The sequence below is a fragment of the Balaenoptera borealis genome (genome assembly GCF_965194805.1).
Source record: "Balaenoptera borealis genome assembly, chromosome: 2".
NCBI lineage: Eukaryota > Metazoa > Chordata > Mammalia > Artiodactyla > Balaenopteridae > Balaenoptera > Balaenoptera borealis.
Window position 1 is genome coordinate 141,004,963 of NC_138867.1, and position 19,006 is coordinate 141,023,968.

The following is a 19,006-nucleotide window of genomic DNA, read 5'->3' on the forward strand; positions in this document are numbered from 1 at the left end:
TCACTAGCGAATATTCCATCTGTACATGGAGGAGTTCTTCTTTGTCCATCCATCTGTTGCTGGACTTTTTGGTTACTTCCATATGTTGGCTATTGTAATGGTGTGCAATGCAGATTTGCCTGCCTGTGTCTTTCCTATTCTCTCTTCTTAGGTTATACGTCGAGGAGTGGGCCTGCTGGATCATATGGTAGCTCAATGTTTACCTTTTTAAGGCACCTCCATTCTGTTCTCATTCGTGGCCCTTTCCAAGTTACGTCCCCTTTGATGTTGAGGGTATGCATTTCTCCACAACACCTTCAGCATTTATTGTTTGTAGTTTTCTTGCTGATGGTTATTCTGACAAGTGTGAGCTGATACCTCTCTGTGGTTGAATTCGAATGTGCCACATAATCTGTTGAAATTGAGCTTTAAGGCATGTCCTTTTCTATTTTTCAAGCTGTGATTACCCCTTAGTTCTTCAAAGTGTTCTCTTTAAGTATGTGTCACAGTTTGAAATGTTTTGGCCTTTACCTCCCTCAAGCCATTTTGAGGGCCTGTTTCATTTACAGTTCTGCAGTACTTGTTCCTATGAAGTGACCATTAGCACAGGCTTTAAAGCTGCTTTTGCAGGTAACTGCCAGAGGGCGGCAGCCTTTCTATGTCCCCCACCCTGGTAACTAGGGAAAAGCCCTTGCGGCCTGTGGTGTTTCTCGGTTATAAATTAGAGTGGAGTGTGCCTGGACAAACCCACACAAGCTGATGTCTCCTTACTTTTGTTGGATTTTTACATTTAATTTTTATTTTTTATTGGAGTAATTTTCCACTGTGTACGTGGACCACTTCTACTTTGTGCATTAATCGGTTGATGGACATGTTCATTGCTTCCAAGTGTTGGCTATGGTAAATATTGTTGGAGTGCAGGATTGCCAGGCTTTGACTTTTCGATTCTCATTTTCTCAGGTGATAGGCCCAGCAGTGGGTGTGATTGATTGACTGGTAGCACCGTGTTTCCCTTTGCAAAGCACCTTCTTTGTGTTTTCATTAGTGGCTCTTACCACGTCCCCCTTAGAATCGAGGGTACGCATTTCTCCACAATCGCTTCAGCATTTATTGTTTGCAGCATTTATGCTAATGGCCCTTCTGGCTGCTGTGAGCTGATAGGTTTTTGTAATTTGGGTTTGCATGTCTTTGAAAATTCGTAAAACTCATCATTTTTCTCCACCGTTTTCTTTTCTGTTAAAAAAAAGGAAACAACTGGGAGTACAATAGAACTCTTGAAATTGTGTTCTTGGAAGGTTGCCCTCTTTTGAAATTTGTGGTCGATTTTCCACCCCAGAATTTTTTTAGAAAGCAGGTGTCTTTTACCGAACTGCAAGTTTGGTGAATATTTAGTGACCTTTAGCAATGGGTTTAAAGCTGCTGTTGTAAGAAGTGGCCTCAAGCAGGAAGCATATCTCCATTCCCATATCTGGGTACTAGGGCAGCAGAGCCTTTCTGGAAGTCGTGTTCCTAGTTTGTAAATTACATTGGAATGTGCATGGAGAAAGCCCCATAAGTTTATGTCTCATTATTTCTTCTTGGTTTTAAAATTTTTTTTAATTGGTGTAAAGCTTAGAATATTGTTTGTCCTAGGTGTACACCATCTGGTTCGTTTGTACATTATATATGTCTATTCAAGTACAGATCCTCTTCCCATGTAAAATGTTACTGAGGGTTCCGCAGACCTCCCTTGTTATATGGTTGGTCTTTTTTGAGATATGTATATAATATGTGTTTGTATACGTATAGTAACACTAATCTTAATTTATCCATTCCCCCCACCTTTCCTTTTAGATGAGCATAGTTTGTTTTCTAAGTCTGTGAGTGTCTTTCTCTGTGGAAATATGTTCCTTTGTGTCAGTTATTAGATAACGCCTATAAGTGATATCATAGAATATAGGTCCTTTGCTTTCCGACTTACCTCATGTTTTGTGATTATCTCGAGACTCATTTGTGGTGCCTCAGAGAGCAGTGGTTCATTGTTTTCCATGGCTATTATTCCATTGTGTACATGGACCACTTCTTCTTTATCCATTTACCGGTTGTTGGACATTTTGATTGCTTCACTGTCTTGGCTATTGTGAATAAGGCTGCACTGCAACTTTTGCGGCCTGTGTCTTCTCGATTCTTGTCTTCTCAAGTGAGAGGTCCATTGGTGCGCCTGCTGGATTGAATGGTACCTCCATTTTTCCTTTTAAACACAGCTCCTTTCTGTTCTCATTATTGGCTGTTACCCCTTTACGTCTCACCAGCAGGTAGAGGGTACACAGTTCCCTAAAACCCCTTCAGCATTTATTGCTTGTAGACTTTTTGCTCATGGTCAGTCGACTGGTGTAAGTTGAAACTTTTTGTAGATTAGATTGCATGGGTCTAACACTCCCTGAGGTTGAGCTTTTATCCATTTTCCTTTTTTTTAAAAGAGCGTGAGTAAAACTTAACTCTTCCTACTCTCTTCTTGAAACATTTGCCTGTTTTGAATTGTTTTGTCCATTCCCTCCTTCAGCACAATTTTTTAGGGCAGGTGTCCTTTACAGCCCTGAGTCCTTGGGAATGTTAAGTGACCATTAGCTGTGAGTTTAAAGCTGTTCTTGCAGGAAACGGCCACAAGGTGGCAGCATTTCCCCTTTACCATATTTGGTTACTAGGGAAACAGAGCCTTAATGGAAGTGGTGTTCTAGGTTGTAAATTAGAATGGAATGTGCCAGGGAAAAGCCCTTTAAGTTTATGTCTCATTACTTCTTGTTCATATTTGTAGTTTACTTTTTATTTTTTATCCCAGTAAATATGATTACAATGGTTTCTTTGTTCTAGGTGTGCAAGATGTGGTTCTTTCACACAATACATGTATCTATTCTTCCTCGCATCCTTTTCCCATGTAGGTTATGACACAATGTTGAGTAGTCTTCTCCTGGTCTTCCGTACGTCTTTGGTGGTTATATATTTCACATGGTTTGTATATCTCTGTTAACCCCAATGTGGCAATGTATCCAATCCTCATCCCTTTCTATTTGGTGAACCATAAGTTTTTTAATGAATCTGTGATTGCCTTTCTCTGTGGAAATATCTTCATTGGTATCAATTTTTAAGTAACTCTTAAAAGTGATATGATAGGATATGTGCCTTTTGCTTTCTCACTTACTACACGTGGCGTGATTACGTCTAGACTCATCTGTGGTGCTTCAAATAGCATTGTTTCCTTTTTTTCACTAGCGAATATTCCATCTGTACATGGAGGAGTTCTTCTTTGTCCATCCATCTGTTGCTGGACTTTTTGGTTACTTCCATATGTTGGCTATTGTAATGGTGTGCAATGCAGATTTGCCTGCCTGTGTCTTTCCAATTCTCTCTTCTTAGGTTATACGTCGAGGAGTGGGCCTGCTGGATCATATGGTAGCTCAATGTTTACCTTTTTAAGGCACCTCCATTCTGTTCTCATTCGTGGCCCTTTCCAAGTTACGTCCCCTTTGATGTTGAGGGTATGCATTTCTCCACAACACCTTCAGCATTTATTGTTTGTAGTTTTCTTGCTGATGGTTATTCTGACAAGTGTGAGCTGATACCTCTCTGTGGTTGAATTCGAATGTGCCACATAATCTGTTGAAATTGAGCTTTAAGGCATGTCCTTTTCTATTTTTCAAGCTGTGATTACCCCTTAGTTCTTCAAAGTGTTCTCTTTAAGTATGTGTCACAGTTTGAAATGTTTTGGCCTTTACCTCCCTCAAGCCATTTTGAGGGCCTGTTTCATTTACAGTTCTGCAGTACTTGTTCCTATGAAGTGACCATTAGCACAGGCTTTAAAGCTGCTTTTGCAGGTAACTGCCAGAGGGCGGCAGCCTTTCTATGTCCCCCACCCTGGTAACTAGGGAAAAGCCCTTGCGGCCTGTGGTGTTTCTCGGTTATAAATTAGAGTGGAGTGTGCCTGGACAAACCCACACAAGCTGATGTCTCCTTACTTTTGTTGGATTTTTACATTTAATTTTTATTTTTTATTGGAGTAATTTTCCACTGTGTACGTGGACCACTTCTACTTTGTGCATTAATCGGTTGATGGACATGTTCATTGCTTCCAAGTGTTGGCTATGGTAAATATTGTTGGAGTGCAGGATTGCCAGGCTTTGACTTTTCGATTCTCATTTTCTCAGGTGATAGGCCCAGCAGTGGGTGTGATTGATTGACTGGTAGCACCGTGTTTCCCTTTGCAAAGCACCTTCTTTGTGTTTTCATTAGTGGCTCTTACCACGTCCCCCTTAGAATCGAGGGTACGCATTTCTCCACAATCGCTTCAGCATTTATTGTTTGCAGCATTTATGCTAATGGCCCTTCTGGCTGCTGTGAGCTGATAGGTTTTTGTAATTTGGGTTTGCATGTCTTTGAAAATTCGTAAAACTCATCATTTTTCTCCACCGTTTTCTTTTCTGTTAAAAAAAAGGAAACAACTGGGAGTACAATAGAACTCTTGAAATTGTGTTCTTGGAAGGTTGCCCTCTTTTGAAATTTGTGGTCGATTTTCCACCCCAGAATTTTTTTAGAAAGCAGGTGTCTTTTACCGAACTGCAAGTTTGGTGAATATTTAGTGACCTTTAGCAATGGGTTTAAAGCTGCTGTTGTAAGAAGTGGCCTCAAGCAGGAAGCATATCTCCATTCCCATATCTGGGTACTAGGGCAGCAGAGCCTTTCTGGAAGTCGTGTTCCTAGTTTGTAAATTACATTGGAATGTGCATGGAGAAAGCCCCATAAGTTTATGTCTCATTATTTCTTCTTGGTTTTAAAATTTTTTTTAATTGGTGTAAAGCTTAGAATATTGTTTGTCCTAGGTGTACACCATCTGGTTCGTTTGTACATTATATATGTCTATTCAAGTACAGATCCTCTTCCCATGTAAAATGTTACTGAGGGTTCCGCAGACCTCCCTTGTTATATGGTTGGTCTTTTTTGAGATATGTATATAATATGTGTTTGTATACGTATAGTAACACTAATCTTAATTTATCCATTCCCCCCACCTTTCCTTTTAGATGAGCATAGTTTGTTTTCTAAGTCTGTGAGTGTCTTTCTCTGTGGAAATATGTTCCTTTGTGTCAGTTATTAGATAACGCCTATAAGTGATATCATAGAATATAGGTCCTTTGCTTTCCGACTTACCTCATGTTTTGTGATTATCTCGAGACTCATTTGTGGTGCCTCAGAGAGCAGTGGTTCATTGTTTTCCATGGCTATTATTCCATTGTGTACATGGACCACTTCTTCTTTATCCATTTACCGGTTGTTGGACATTTTGATTGCTTCACTGTCTTGGCTATTGTGAATAAGGCTGCACTGCAACTTTTGCGGCCTGTGTCTTCTCGATTCTTGTCTTCTCAAGTGAGAGGTCCATTGGTGCGCCTGCTGGATTGAATGGTACCTCCATTTTTCCTTTTAAACACAGCTCCTTTCTGTTCTCATTATTGGCTGTTACCCCTTTACGTCTCACCAGCAGGTAGAGGGTACACAGTTCCCTAAAACCCCTTCAGCATTTATTGCTTGTAGACTTTTTGCTCATGGTCAGTCGACTGGTGTAAGTTGAAACTTTTTGTAGATTAGATTGCATGGGTCTAACACTCCCTGAGGTTGAGCTTTTATCCATTTTCCTTTTTTTTAAAAGAGCGTGAGTAAAACTTAACTCTTCCTACTCTCTTCTTGAAACATTTGCCTGTTTTGAATTGTTTTGTCCATTCCCTCCTTCAGCACAATTTTTTAGGGCAGGTGTCCTTTACAGCCCTGAGTCCTTGGGAATGTTAAGTGACCATTAGCTGTGAGTTTAAAGCTGTTCTTGCAGGAAACGGCCACAAGGTGGCAGCATTTCCCCTTTACCATATTTGGTTACTAGGGAAACAGAGCCTTAATGGAAGTGGTGTTCTAGGTTGTAAATTAGAATGGAATGTGCCAGGGAAAAGCCCTTTAAGTTTATGTCTCATTACTTCTTGTTCATATTTGTAGTTTACTTTTTATTTTTTATCCCAGTAAATATGATTACAATGGTTTCTTTGTTCTAGGTGTGCAAGATGTGGTTCTTTCACACAATACATGTATCTATTCTTCCTCGCATCCTTTTCCCATGTAGGTTATGACACAATGTTGAGTAGGCTTCTCCTGGTCTTCCGTACGTCTTTGGTGGTTATATATTTCACATGGTTTGTATATCTCTGTTAACCCCAATGTGGCAATGTATCCAATCCTCATCCCTTTCTATTTGGTGAACCATAAGTTTTTTAATGAATCTGTGATTGCCTTTCTCTGTGGAAATATCTTCATTGGTATCAATTTTTAAGTAACTCTTAAAAGTGATATGATAGGATATGTGCCTTTTGCTTTCTCACTTACTACACGTGGCGTGATTACGTCTAGACTCATCTGTGGTGCTTCAAATAGCATTGTTTCCTTTTTTTCACTAGCGAATATTCCATCTGTACATGGAGGAGTTCTTCTTTGTCCATCCATCTGTTGCTGGACTTTTTGGTTACTTCCATATGTTGGCTATTGTAATGGTGTGCAATGCAGATTTGCCTGCCTGTGTCTTTCCAATTCTCTCTTCTTAGGTTATACGTCGAGGAGTGGGCCTGCTGGATCATATGGTAGCTCAATGTTTACCTTTTTAAGGCACCTCCATTCTGTTCTCATTCGTGGCCCTTTCCAAGTTACGTCCCCTTTGATGTTGAGGGTATGCATTTCTCCACAACACCTTCAGCATTTATTGTTTGTAGTTTTCTTGCTGATGGTTATTCTGACAAGTGTGAGCTGATACCTCTCTGTGGTTGAATTCGAATGTGCCACATAATCTGTTGAAATTGAGCTTTAAGGCATGTCCTTTTCTATTTTTCAAGCTGTGATTACCCCTTAGTTCTTCAAAGTGTTCTCTTTAAGTATGTGTCACAGTTTGAAATGTTTTGGCCTTTACCTCGCTCAAGCCATTTTGAGGGCCTGTTTCATTTACAGTTCTGCAGTACTTGTTCCTATGAAGTGACCATTAGCACAGGCTTTAAAGCTGCTTTTGCAGGTAACTGCCAGAGGGCGGCAGCCTTTCTATGTCCCCCACCCTGGTAACTAGGGAAAAGCCCTTGCGGCCTGTGGTGTTTCTCGGTTATAAATTAGAGTGGAGTGTGCCCGGACAAACCCACACAAGCTGATGTCTCCTTACTTTTGTTGGATTTTTACATTTAATTTTTATTTTTTATTGGAGTAATTTTCCACTGTGTACGTGGACCACTTCTACTTTGTGCATTAATCGGTTGATGGACATTTTCATTGCTTCCAAGTGTTGGCTATGGTAAATATTGTTGGAGTGCAGGATTGCCAGGCTGTGACTTTTCGATTCTCATTTTCTCAGGTGATAGGCCCAGCAGTGGGTGTGATTGATTGACTGGTAGCACCGTGTTTCCCTTTGCAAAGCACCTTCTTTGTGTTTTCATTAGTGGCTCTTACCACGTCCCCCTTAGAATCGAGGGTACGCATTTCTCCACAATCGCTTCAGCATTTATTGTTTGCAGCATTTATGCTAATGGCCCTTCGGGCTGCTGTGAGCTGATAGGTTTTTGTAATTTGGGTTTGCATGTCTTTGAAAATTCGTAAAACTCATCATTTTTCTCCACCGTTTTCTTTTCTGTTAAAAAAAAGGAAACAATTGGGAGTACAATAGAACTCTTGAAATTGTGTTCTTGGAAGGTTGCCCTCTTTTGAAATTTTTGGTCGATTTTCCACCCCAGAATTTTTTTAGAAAGCAGGTGTCTTTTACCGAACTGCAAGTTTGGTGAATATTTAGTGACCTTTAGCAATGGGTTTAAAGCTGCTGTTGGAGGAAGTGGCCTCAAGCAGGAAGCTTATCTCTATTCCCATATCTGGGTACTAGGGCAGCAGAGCCTTTCTGGAAGTCGTGTTCCTAGTTTGTAAATTACATTGGAATGTGCATGGAGAAAGCCCCATAAGTTTATGTCTCATTATTTCTTCTTGGTTTTAAATTTTTTTTAAATTGGGGTAAAGCTTAGAATATTGTTTGTCCTAGGTGTACACAATCTGGTTCGTTTGTACATTATATATGTCTATTCAAGTACAGATCCTCTTCCCATGTAAAATGTTACTGAGGGTTCTGCAGACCTCCCTTGCTATATGGTTGGTCTTTTTGAGATATGTATATAATATGTGTTTGTATACGTATAGTAACACTAATCTTAATTTATCCATTCCCCCCACCTTTCCTTTTAGATGAGCATAGTTTGTTTTCTAAGTCTGTGAGTGTCTTTCTCTGTGGAAATATGTTCCTTTGTGTCAGTTATTAGATAACGCCTATAAGTGATATCATAGAATACAGGTCTTTTGCTTTCCGACGTACCTCATGTTTTGTGATTATCTCCAGACTCATTTGTGGTGCCTCAGAGAGCAGTGGTTCATTGTTTTCCATGGCTATTATTCCATTGTGTACATGGACCACTTCTTCTTTATCCATTTACCGGTTGTTGGACATTTGGATTGCTTCACTGTCTTGGCTATTGTGAATAAGGCTGCACTGCAACTTTTGCGGCCTGTGTCTTCTCGATTCTTGTCTTCTCAAGTGAGAGGTCCATTGGTGCGCCTGCTGGATTGAATGGTACCTCCATTTTTACTTTTAAACACAGCTCCTTTCTGTTCTCATTATTGGCTGTTACCCCTTTACGTCTCACCAGCAGGTAGAGGGTACACAGTTCCCTAAAACCCCTTCAGCATTTATTGTTTGTAGACTTTTTGCTCAAGGTCAGTCGACTGGTGTAAGTTGAAACTTTTTGTAGATTAGATTGCATGGGTCTAACACTCCCTGAGGTTGAGCTTTTATCCATTTTCCTTTTTTTTAAAAGAGCGTGAGTAAAACTTAACTCTTCCTACTCTCTTCTTGAAACATTTGCCTGTTTTGAATTGTTTTGTCCATTCCCTCCTTCAGCACAATTTTTTAGGGCAGGTGTCCTTTACAGCCCTGAGTCCTTGGGAATGTGAAGTGACCATTAGCTGTGAGTTTAAAGCTGTTCTTGCAGGAAACGGCCACAAGGTGGCAGCATTTCCCCTTTACCATATTTGGTTACTAGGGAAACAGAGCCTTAATGGAAGTGGTGTTGTAGGTTGTAAATTAGAATGGAATGTGCCAGGGAAAAGCCCTTTAAGTTTATGTCTCATTACTTCTTGTTCATATTTGTAGTTTACTTTTTATTTTTTTATCCCAGTAAATATGATTACAATGGTTTGTTTGTTCTAGGTGTGCAAGATGTGGTTCTTTCACACATATACATGTATCTATTCTTCCTCGCATCCTTTTCCCATGTAGGTTATGACACAATGTTGAGTAGTCTTCTCCTGGTCTTCCGTACGTCTTTGGTGGTTATATATTTCACATGGTTTGTATATCTCTGTTAACCCCAATGTGGCAATGTATCCAATCCTCATCCCTTTCTATTTGGTGAACCATAAGTTTTTTAATGAATCTGTGATTGCCTTTCTCTGTGGAAATATCTTCATTGGTATCAATTTTTAAGTAACTCCTAAAAGTGATATGATAGGATATGTGCCTTTTGCTTTCTCACTTACTACACGTGGCGTGATTACGTCTAGACTCATCTATGGTGCTTCAAATAGCATTGTTTCCTTTTTTTCACTAGCGAATATTCCATCTGTACATGGAGGAGTTCTTCTTTGTCCATCCATCTGTTGCTGGACTTTTTGGTTACTTCCATATGTTGGCTATTGTAATGGTGTGCAATGCAGATTTGCCTGCCTGTGTCTTTCCAATTCTCTCTTCTTAGGTTATACGTCGAGGAGTGGGCCTGCTGGATCATATGGTAGCTCAATGTTTACCTTTTTAAGGCACCTCCATTCTGTTCTCATTCGTGGCCCTTTCCAAGTTACGTCCCCTTTGATGTTGAGGGTATGCATTTCTCCACAACACCTTCAGCATTTATTGTTTGTAGTTTTCTTGCTGATGGTTATTCTGACAAGTGTGAGCTGATACCTCTCTGTGGTTGAATTCGAATGTGCCACATAATCTGTTGAAATTGAGCTTTAAGGCATGTCCTTTTCTATTTTTCAAGCTGTGATTACCCCTTAGTTCTTCAAAGTGTTCTCTTTAAGTATGTGTCACATTTTGAAATGTTTTGGCCTTTACCTCGCTCAAGCCATTTTGAGGGCCTGTTTCATTTACAGTTCTGCAGTACTTGTTCCTATGAAGTGACCATTAGCACAGGCTTTAAAGCTGCTTTTGCAGGTAACTGCCAGAGGGCGGCAGCCTTTCTATGTCCCCCACCCTGGTAACTAGGGAAAAGCCCTTGCGGCCTGTGGTGTTTCTCGGTTATAAATTAGAGTGGAGTGTGCCCGGACAAACCCACACAAGCTGATGTCTCCTTACTTTTGTTGGATTTTTACATTTAATTTTTATTTTTTATTGGAGTAATTTTCCACTGTGTACGTGGACCACTTCTACTTTGTGCATTAATCGGTTGATGGACATTTTCATTGCTTCCAAGTGTTGGCTATGGTAAATATTGTTGGAGTGCAGGATTGCCAGGCTGTGACTTTTCGATTCTCATTTTGTCAGGTGATAGGCCCAGCAGTGGGTGTGATTGATTGACTGGTAGCACCGTGTTTCCCTTTGCAAAGCACCTTCTTTGTGTTTTCATTAGTGGCTCTTACCACGTCCCCCTTAGAATCGAGGGTACGCATTTCTCCACAATCGCTTCAGCATTTATTGTTTGCAGCATTTATGCTAATGGCCCTTCTGGCTGCTGTGAGCTGATAGGTTTTTGTAATTTGGGTTTGCATGTCTTTGAAAATTCGTAAAACTCATCATTTTTCTCCACCGTTTTCTTTTCTGTTAAAAAAAAGGAAACAACTGGGAGTACAATAGAACTCTTGAAATTGTGTTCTTGGAAGGTTGCCCTCTTTTGAAATTTGTGGTCGATTTTCCACCCCAGAATTTTTTTAGAAAGCAGGTGTCTTTTACCGAACTGCAAGTTTGGTGAATATTTAGTGACCTTTAGCAATGGGTTTAAAGCTGCTGTTGTAAGAAGTGGCCTCAAGCAGGAAGCATATCTCCATTCCCATATCTGGGTACTAGGGCAGCAGAGCCTTTCTGGAAGTCGTGTTCCTAGTTTGTAAATTACATTGGAATGTGCATGGAGAAAGCCCCATAAGTTTATGTCTCATTATTTCTTCTTGGTTTTAAAATTTTTTTTAATTGGTGTAAAGCTTAGAATATTGTTTGTCCTAGGTGTACACCATCTGGTTCGTTTGTACATTATATATGTCTATTCAAGTACAGATCCTCTTCCCATGTAAAATGTTACTGAGGGTTCCGCAGACCTCCCTTGTTATATGGTTGGTCTTTTTTGAGATATGTATATAATATGTGTTTGTATACGTATAGTAACACTAATCTTAATTTATCCATTCCCCCCACCTTTCCTTTTAGATGAGCATAGTTTGTTTTCTAAGTCTGTGAGTGTCTTTCTCTGTGGAAATATGTTCCTTTGTGTCAGTTATTAGATAACGCCTATAAGTGATATCATAGAATATAGGTCCTTTGCTTTCCGACTTACCTCATGTTTTGTGATTATCTCGAGACTCATTTGTGGTGCCTCAGAGAGCAGTGGTTCATTGTTTTCCATGGCTATTATTCCATTGTGTACATGGACCACTTCTTCTTTATCCATTTACCGGTTGTTGGACATTTTGATTGCTTCACTGTCTTGGCTATTGTGAATAAGGCTGCACTGCAACTTTTGCGGCCTGTGTCTTCTCGATTCTTGTCTTCTCAAGTGAGAGGTCCATTGGTGCGCCTGCTGGATTGAATGGTACCTCCATTTTTCCTTTTAAACACAGCTCCTTTCTGTTCTCATTATTGGCTGTTACCCCTTTACGTCTCACCAGCAGGTAGAGGGTACACAGTTCCCTAAAACCCCTTCAGCATTTATTGCTTGTAGACTTTTTGCTCATGGTCAGTCGACTGGTGTAAGTTGAAACTTTTTGTAGATTAGATTGCATGGGTCTAACACTCCCTGAGGTTGAGCTTTTATCCATTTTCCTTTTTTTTAAAAGAGCGTGAGTAAAACTTAACTCTTCCTACTCTCTTCTTGAAACATTTGCCTGTTTTGAATTGTTTTGTCCATTCCCTCCTTCAGCACAATTTTTTAGGGCAGGTGTCCTTTACAGCCCTGAGTCCTTGGGAATGTTAAGTGACCATTAGCTGTGAGTTTAAAGCTGTTCTTGCAGGAAACGGCCACAAGGTGGCAGCATTTCCCCTTTACAATATTTGGTTACTAGGGAAACAGAGCCTTAATGGAAGTGGTGTTCTAGGTTGTAAATTAGAATGGAATGTGCCAGGGAAAAGCCCTTTAAGTTTATGTCTCATTACTTCTTGTTCATATTTGTAGTTTACTTTTTATTTTTTATCCCAGTAAATATGATTACAATGGTTTCTTTGTTCTAGGTGTGCAAGATGTGGTTCTTTCACACAATACATGTATCTATTCTTCCTCGCATCCTTTTCCCATGTAGGTTATGACACAATGTTGAGTAGTCTTCTCCTGGTCTTCCGTACGTCTTTGGTGGTTATATATTTCACATGGTTTGTATATCTCTGTTAACCCCAATGTGGCAATGTATCCAATCCTCATCCCTTTCTATTTGGTGAACCATAAGTTTTTTAATGAATCTGTGATTGCCTTTCTCTGTGGAAATATCTTCATTGGTATCAATTTTTAAGTAACTCTTAAAAGTGATATGATAGGATATGTGCCTTTTGCTTTCTCACTTACTACACGTGGCGTGATTACGTCTAGACTCATCTGTGGTGCTTCAAATAGCATTGTTTCCTTTTTTTCACTAGCGAATATTCCATCTGTACATGGAGGAGTTCTTCTTTGTCCATCCATCTGTTGCTGGACTTTTTGGTTACTTCCATATGTTGGCTATTGTAATGGTGTGCAATGCAGATTTGCCTGCCTGTGTCTTTCCAATTCTCTCTTCTTAGGTTATACGTCGAGGAGTGGGCCTGCTGGATCATATGGTAGCTCAATGTTTACCTTTTTAAGGCACCTCCATTCTGTTCTCATTCGTGGCCCTTTCCAAGTTACGTCCCCTTTGATGTTGAGGGTATGCATTTCTCCACAACACCTTCAGCATTTATTGTTTGTAGTTTTCTTGCTGATGGTTATTCTGACAAGTGTGAGCTGATACCTCTCTGTGGTTGAATTCGAATGTGCCACATAATCTGTTGAAATTGAGCTTTAAGGCATGTCCTTTTCTATTTTTCAAGCTGTGATTACCCCTTAGTTCTTCAAAGTGTTCTCTTTAAGTATGTGTCACAGTTTGAAATGTTTTGGCCTTTACCTCCCTCAAGCCATTTTGAGGGCCTGTTTCATTTACAGTTCTGCAGTACTTGTTCCTATGAAGTGACCATTAGCACAGGCTTTAAAGCTGCTTTTGCAGGTAACTGCCAGAGGGCGGCAGCCTTTCTATGTCCCCCACCCTGGTAACTAGGGAAAAGCCCTTGCGGCCTGTGGTGTTTCTCGGTTATAAATTAGAGTGGAGTGTGCCTGGACAAACCCACACAAGCTGATGTCTCCTTACTTTTGTTGGATTTTTACATTTAATTTTTATTTTTTATTGGAGTAATTTTCCACTGTGTACGTGGACCACTTCTACTTTGTGCATTAATCGGTTGATGGACATGTTCATTGCTTCCAAGTGTTGGCTATGGTAAATATTGTTGGAGTGCAGGATTGCCAGGCTTTGACTTTTCGATTCTCATTTTCTCAGGTGATAGGCCCAGCAGTGGGTGTGATTGATTGACTGGTAGCACCGTGTTTCCCTTTGCAAAGCACCTTCTTTGTGTTTTCATTAGTGGCTCTTACCACGTCCCCCTTAGAATCGAGGGTACGCATTTCTCCACAATCGCTTCAGCATTTATTGTTTGCAGCATTTATGCTAATGGCCCTTCTGGCTGCTGTGAGCTGATAGGTTTTTGTAATTTGGGTTTGCATGTCTTTGAAAATTCGTAAAACTCATCATTTTTCTCCACCGTTTTCTTTTCTGTTAAAAAAAAGGAAACAACTGGGAGTACAATAGAACTCTTGAAATTGTGTTCTTGGAAGGTTGCCCTCTTTTGAAATTTGTGGTCGATTTTCCACCCCAGAATTTTTTTAGAAAGCAGGTGTCTTTTACCGAACTGCAAGTTTGGTGAATATTTAGTGACCTTTAGCAATGGGTTTAAAGCTGCTGTTGTAAGAAGTGGCCTCAAGCAGGAAGCATATCTCCATTCCCATATCTGGGTACTAGGGCAGCAGAGCCTTTCTGGAAGTCGTGTTCCTAGTTTGTAAATTACATTGGAATGTGCATGGAGAAAGCCCCATAAGTTTATGTCTCATTATTTCTTCTTGGTTTTAAAATTTTTTTTAATTGGTGTAAAGCTTAGAATATTGTTTGTCCTAGGTGTACACCATCTGGTTCGTTTGTACATTATATATGTCTATTCAAGTACAGATCCTCTTCCCATGTAAAATGTTACTGAGGGTTCCGCAGACCTCCCTTGTTATATGGTTGGTCTTTTTTGAGATATGTATATAATATGTGTTTGTATACGTATAGTAACACTAATCTTAATTTATCCATTCCCCCCACCTTTCCTTTTAGATGAGCATAGTTTGTTTTCTAAGTCTGTGAGTGTCTTTCTCTGTGGAAATATGTTCCTTTGTGTCAGTTATTAGATAACGCCTATAAGTGATATCATAGAATATAGGTCCTTTGCTTTCCGACTTACCTCATGTTTTGTGATTATCTCGAGACTCATTTGTGGTGCCTCAGAGAGCAGTGGTTCATTGTTTTCCATGGCTATTATTCCATTGTGTACATGGACCACTTCTTCTTTATCCATTTACCGGTTGTTGGACATTTTGATTGCTTCACTGTCTTGGCTATTGTGAATAAGGCTGCACTGCAACTTTTGCGGCCTGTGTCTTCTCGATTCTTGTCTTCTCAAGTGAGAGGTCCATTGGTGCGCCTGCTGGATTGAATGGTACCTCCATTTTTCCTTTTAAACACAGCTCCTTTCTGTTCTCATTATTGGCTGTTACCCCTTTACGTCTCACCAGCAGGTAGAGGGTACACAGTTCCCTAAAACCCCTTCAGCATTTATTGCTTGTAGACTTTTTGCTCATGGTCAGTCGACTGGTGTAAGTTGAAACTTTTTGTAGATTAGATTGCATGGGTCTAACACTCCCTGAGGTTGAGCTTTTATCCATTTTCCTTTTTTTTAAAAGAGCGTGAGTAAAACTTAACTCTTCCTACTCTCTTCTTGAAACATTTGCCTGTTTTGAATTGTTTTGTCCATTCCCTCCTTCAGCACAATTTTTTAGGGCAGGTGTCCTTTACAGCCCTGAGTCCTTGGGAATGTTAAGTGACCATTAGCTGTGAGTTTAAAGCTGTTCTTGCAGGAAACGGCCACAAGGTGGCAGCATTTCCCCTTTACCATATTTGGTTACTAGGGAAACAGAGCCTTAATGGAAGTGGTGTTCTAGGTTGTAAATTAGAATGGAATGTGCCAGGGAAAAGCCCTTTAAGTTTATGTCTCATTACTTCTTGTTCATATTTGTAGTTTACTTTTTATTTTTTATCCCAGTAAATATGATTACAATGGTTTCTTTGTTCTAGGTGTGCAAGATGTGGTTCTTTCACACAATACATGTATCTATTCTTCCTCGCATCCTTTTCCCATGTAGGTTATGACACAATGTTGAGTAGGCTTCTCCTGGTCTTCCGTACGTCTTTGGTGGTTATATATTTCACATGGTTTGTATATCTCTGTTAACCCCAATGTGGCAATGTATCCAATCCTCATCCCTTTCTATTTGGTGAACCATAAGTTTTTTAATGAATCTGTGATTGCCTTTCTCTGTGGAAATATCTTCATTGGTATCAATTTTTAAGTAACTCTTAAAAGTGATATGATAGGATATGTGCCTTTTGCTTTCTCACTTACTACACGTGGCGTGATTACGTCTAGACTCATCTGTGGTGCTTCAAATAGCATTGTTTCCTTTTTTTCACTAGCGAATATTCCATCTGTACATGGAGGAGTTCTTCTTTGTCCATCCATCTGTTGCTGGACTTTTTGGTTACTTCCATATGTTGGCTATTGTAATGGTGTGCAATGCAGATTTGCCTGCCTGTGTCTTTCCAATTCTCTCTTCTTAGGTTATACGTCGAGGAGTGGGCCTGCTGGATCATATGGTAGCTCAATGTTTACCTTTTTAAGGCACCTCCATTCTGTTCTCATTCGTGGCCCTTTCCAAGTTACGTCCCCTTTGATGTTGAGGGTATGCATTTCTCCACAACACCTTCAGCATTTATTGTTTGTAGTTTTCTTGCTGATGGTTATTCTGACAAGTGTGAGCTGATACCTCTCTGTGGTTGAATTCGAATGTGCCACATAATCTGTTGAAATTGAGCTTTAAGGCATGTCCTTTTCTATTTTTCAAGCTGTGATTACCCCTTAGTTCTTCAAAGTGTTCTCTTTAAGTATGTGTCACATTTTGAAATGTTTTGGCCTTTACCTCGCTCAAGCCATTTTGAGGGCCTGTTTCATTTACAGTTCTGCAGTACTTGTTCCTATGAAGTGACCATTAGCACAGGCTTTAAAGCTGCTTTTGCAGGTAACTGCCAGAGGGCGGCAGCCTTTCTATGTCCCCCACCCTGGTAACTAGGGAAAAGCCCTTGCGGCCTGTGGTGTTTCTCGGTTATAAATTAGAGTGGAGTGTGCCCGGACAAACCCACACAAGCTGATGTCTCCTTACTTTTGTTGGATTTTTACATTTAATTTTTATTTTTTATTGGAGTAATTTTCCACTGTGTACGTGGACCACTTCTACTTTGTGCATTAATCGGTTGATGGACATTTTCATTGCTTCCAAGTGTTGGCTATGGTAAATATTGTTGGAGTGCAGGATTGCCAGGCTGTGACTTTTCGATTCTCATTTTCTCAGGTGATAGGCCCAGCAGTGGGTGTGATTGATTGACTGGTAGCACCGTGTTTCCCTTTGCAAAGCACCTTCTTTGTGTTTTCATTAGTGGCTCTTACCACGTCCCCCTTAGAATCGAGGGTACGCATTTCTCCACAATCGCTTCAGCATTTATTGTTTGCAGCATTTATGCTAATGGCCCTTCGGGCTGCTGTGAGCTGATAGGTTTTTGTAATTTGGGTTTGCATGTCTTTGAAAATTCGTAAAACTCATCATTTTTCTCCACCGTTTTCTTTTCTGTTAAAAAAAAGGAAACAATTGGGAGTACAATAGAACTCTTGAAATTGTGTTCTTGGAAGGTTGCCCTCTTTTGAAATTTTTGGTCGATTTTCCACCCCAGAATTTTTTTAGAAAGCAGGTGTCTTTTACCGAACTGCAAGTTTGGTGAATATTTAGTGACCTTTAGCAATGGGTTTAAAGCTGCTGTTGGAGGAAGTGGCCTCAAGCAGGAAGCTTATCTCCATTCCCATATCTGGGTACTAGGGCAGCAGAGCCTTTCTGGAAGTCGTGTTCCTAGTTTGTAAATTACATTGGAATGTGCATGGAGAAAGCCCCATAAGTTTATGTCTCATTATTTCTTCTTGGTTTTAAATTTTTTTTAAATTGGGGTAAAGCTTAGAATATTGTTTGTCCTAGGTGTACACCATCTGGTTCGTTTGTACATTATATATGTCTATTCAAGTACAGATCCTCTTCCCATGTAAAATGTTACTGAGGGTTCCGCAGACCTCCCTTGCTATATGGTTGGTCTTTTTGAGATATGTATATAATATGTGTTTGTATACGTATAGTAACACTAATCTTAATTTATCCATTCCCCCCACCTTTCCTTTTAGATGAGCATAGTTTGTTTTCTAAGTCTGTGAGTGTCTTTCTCTGTGGAAATATGTTCCTTTGTGTCAGTTATTAGATAACGCCTATAAGTGATATCATAGAATACAGGTCTTTTGCTTTCCGACGTACCTCATGTTTTGTGATTATCTCCAGACTCATTTGTGGTGCCTCAGAGAGCAGTGGTTCATTGTTTTCCATGGCTATTATTCCATTGTGTACATGGACCACTTCTTCTTTATCCATTTACCGGTTGTTGGACATTTGGATTGCTTCACTGTCTTGGCTATTGTGAATAAGGCTGCACTGCAACTTTTGCGGCCTGTGTCTTCTCGATTCTTGTCTTCTCAAGTGAGAGGTCCATTGGTGCGCCTGCTGGATTGAATGGTACCTCCATTTTTCCTTTTAAACACAGCTCCTTTCTGTTCTCATTATTGGCTGTTACCCCTTTACGTCTCACCAGCAGGTAGAGGGTACACAGTTCCCTAAAACCCCTTCAGCATTTATTGTTTGTAGACTTTTTGCTCAAGGTCAGTCGACTGGTGTAAGTTGAAACTTTTTGTAGATTAGATTGCATGGGTCTAACACTCCCTGAGGTTGAGCTTTTATCCATTTTCCTTTTTTTTAAAAGAGCGTGAGTAAAACTTAACTCTTCCTACTCTCTTCTTGAAACATTTGCCTGTTTTGAATTGTTTTGTCCATTCCCTCCTTCAGCACAATTTTTTAGGGCAGGTGTCCTTTACAGCCCTGAGTCCTTGGGAATGTGAAGTGACCATTAGCTGTGAGTTTAAAGCTGTTCTTGCAGGAAACGGCCACAAGGTGGCAGCATTTCCCCTTTACCATATTTGGTTACTAGGGAAACAGAGCCTTAATGGAAGTGGTGTTGTAGGTTGTAAATTAGAATGGAATGTGCCAGGGAAAAGCCCTTTAAGTTTATGTCTCATTACTTTTTGTTCATATTTGTAGTTTACTTTTTATTTTTTTATCCCAGTAAATATGATTACAATGGTTTGTTTGTTCTAGGTGTGCAAGATGTGGTTCTTTCACACATATACATGTATCTATTCTTCCTCGCATCCTTTTCCCATGTAGGT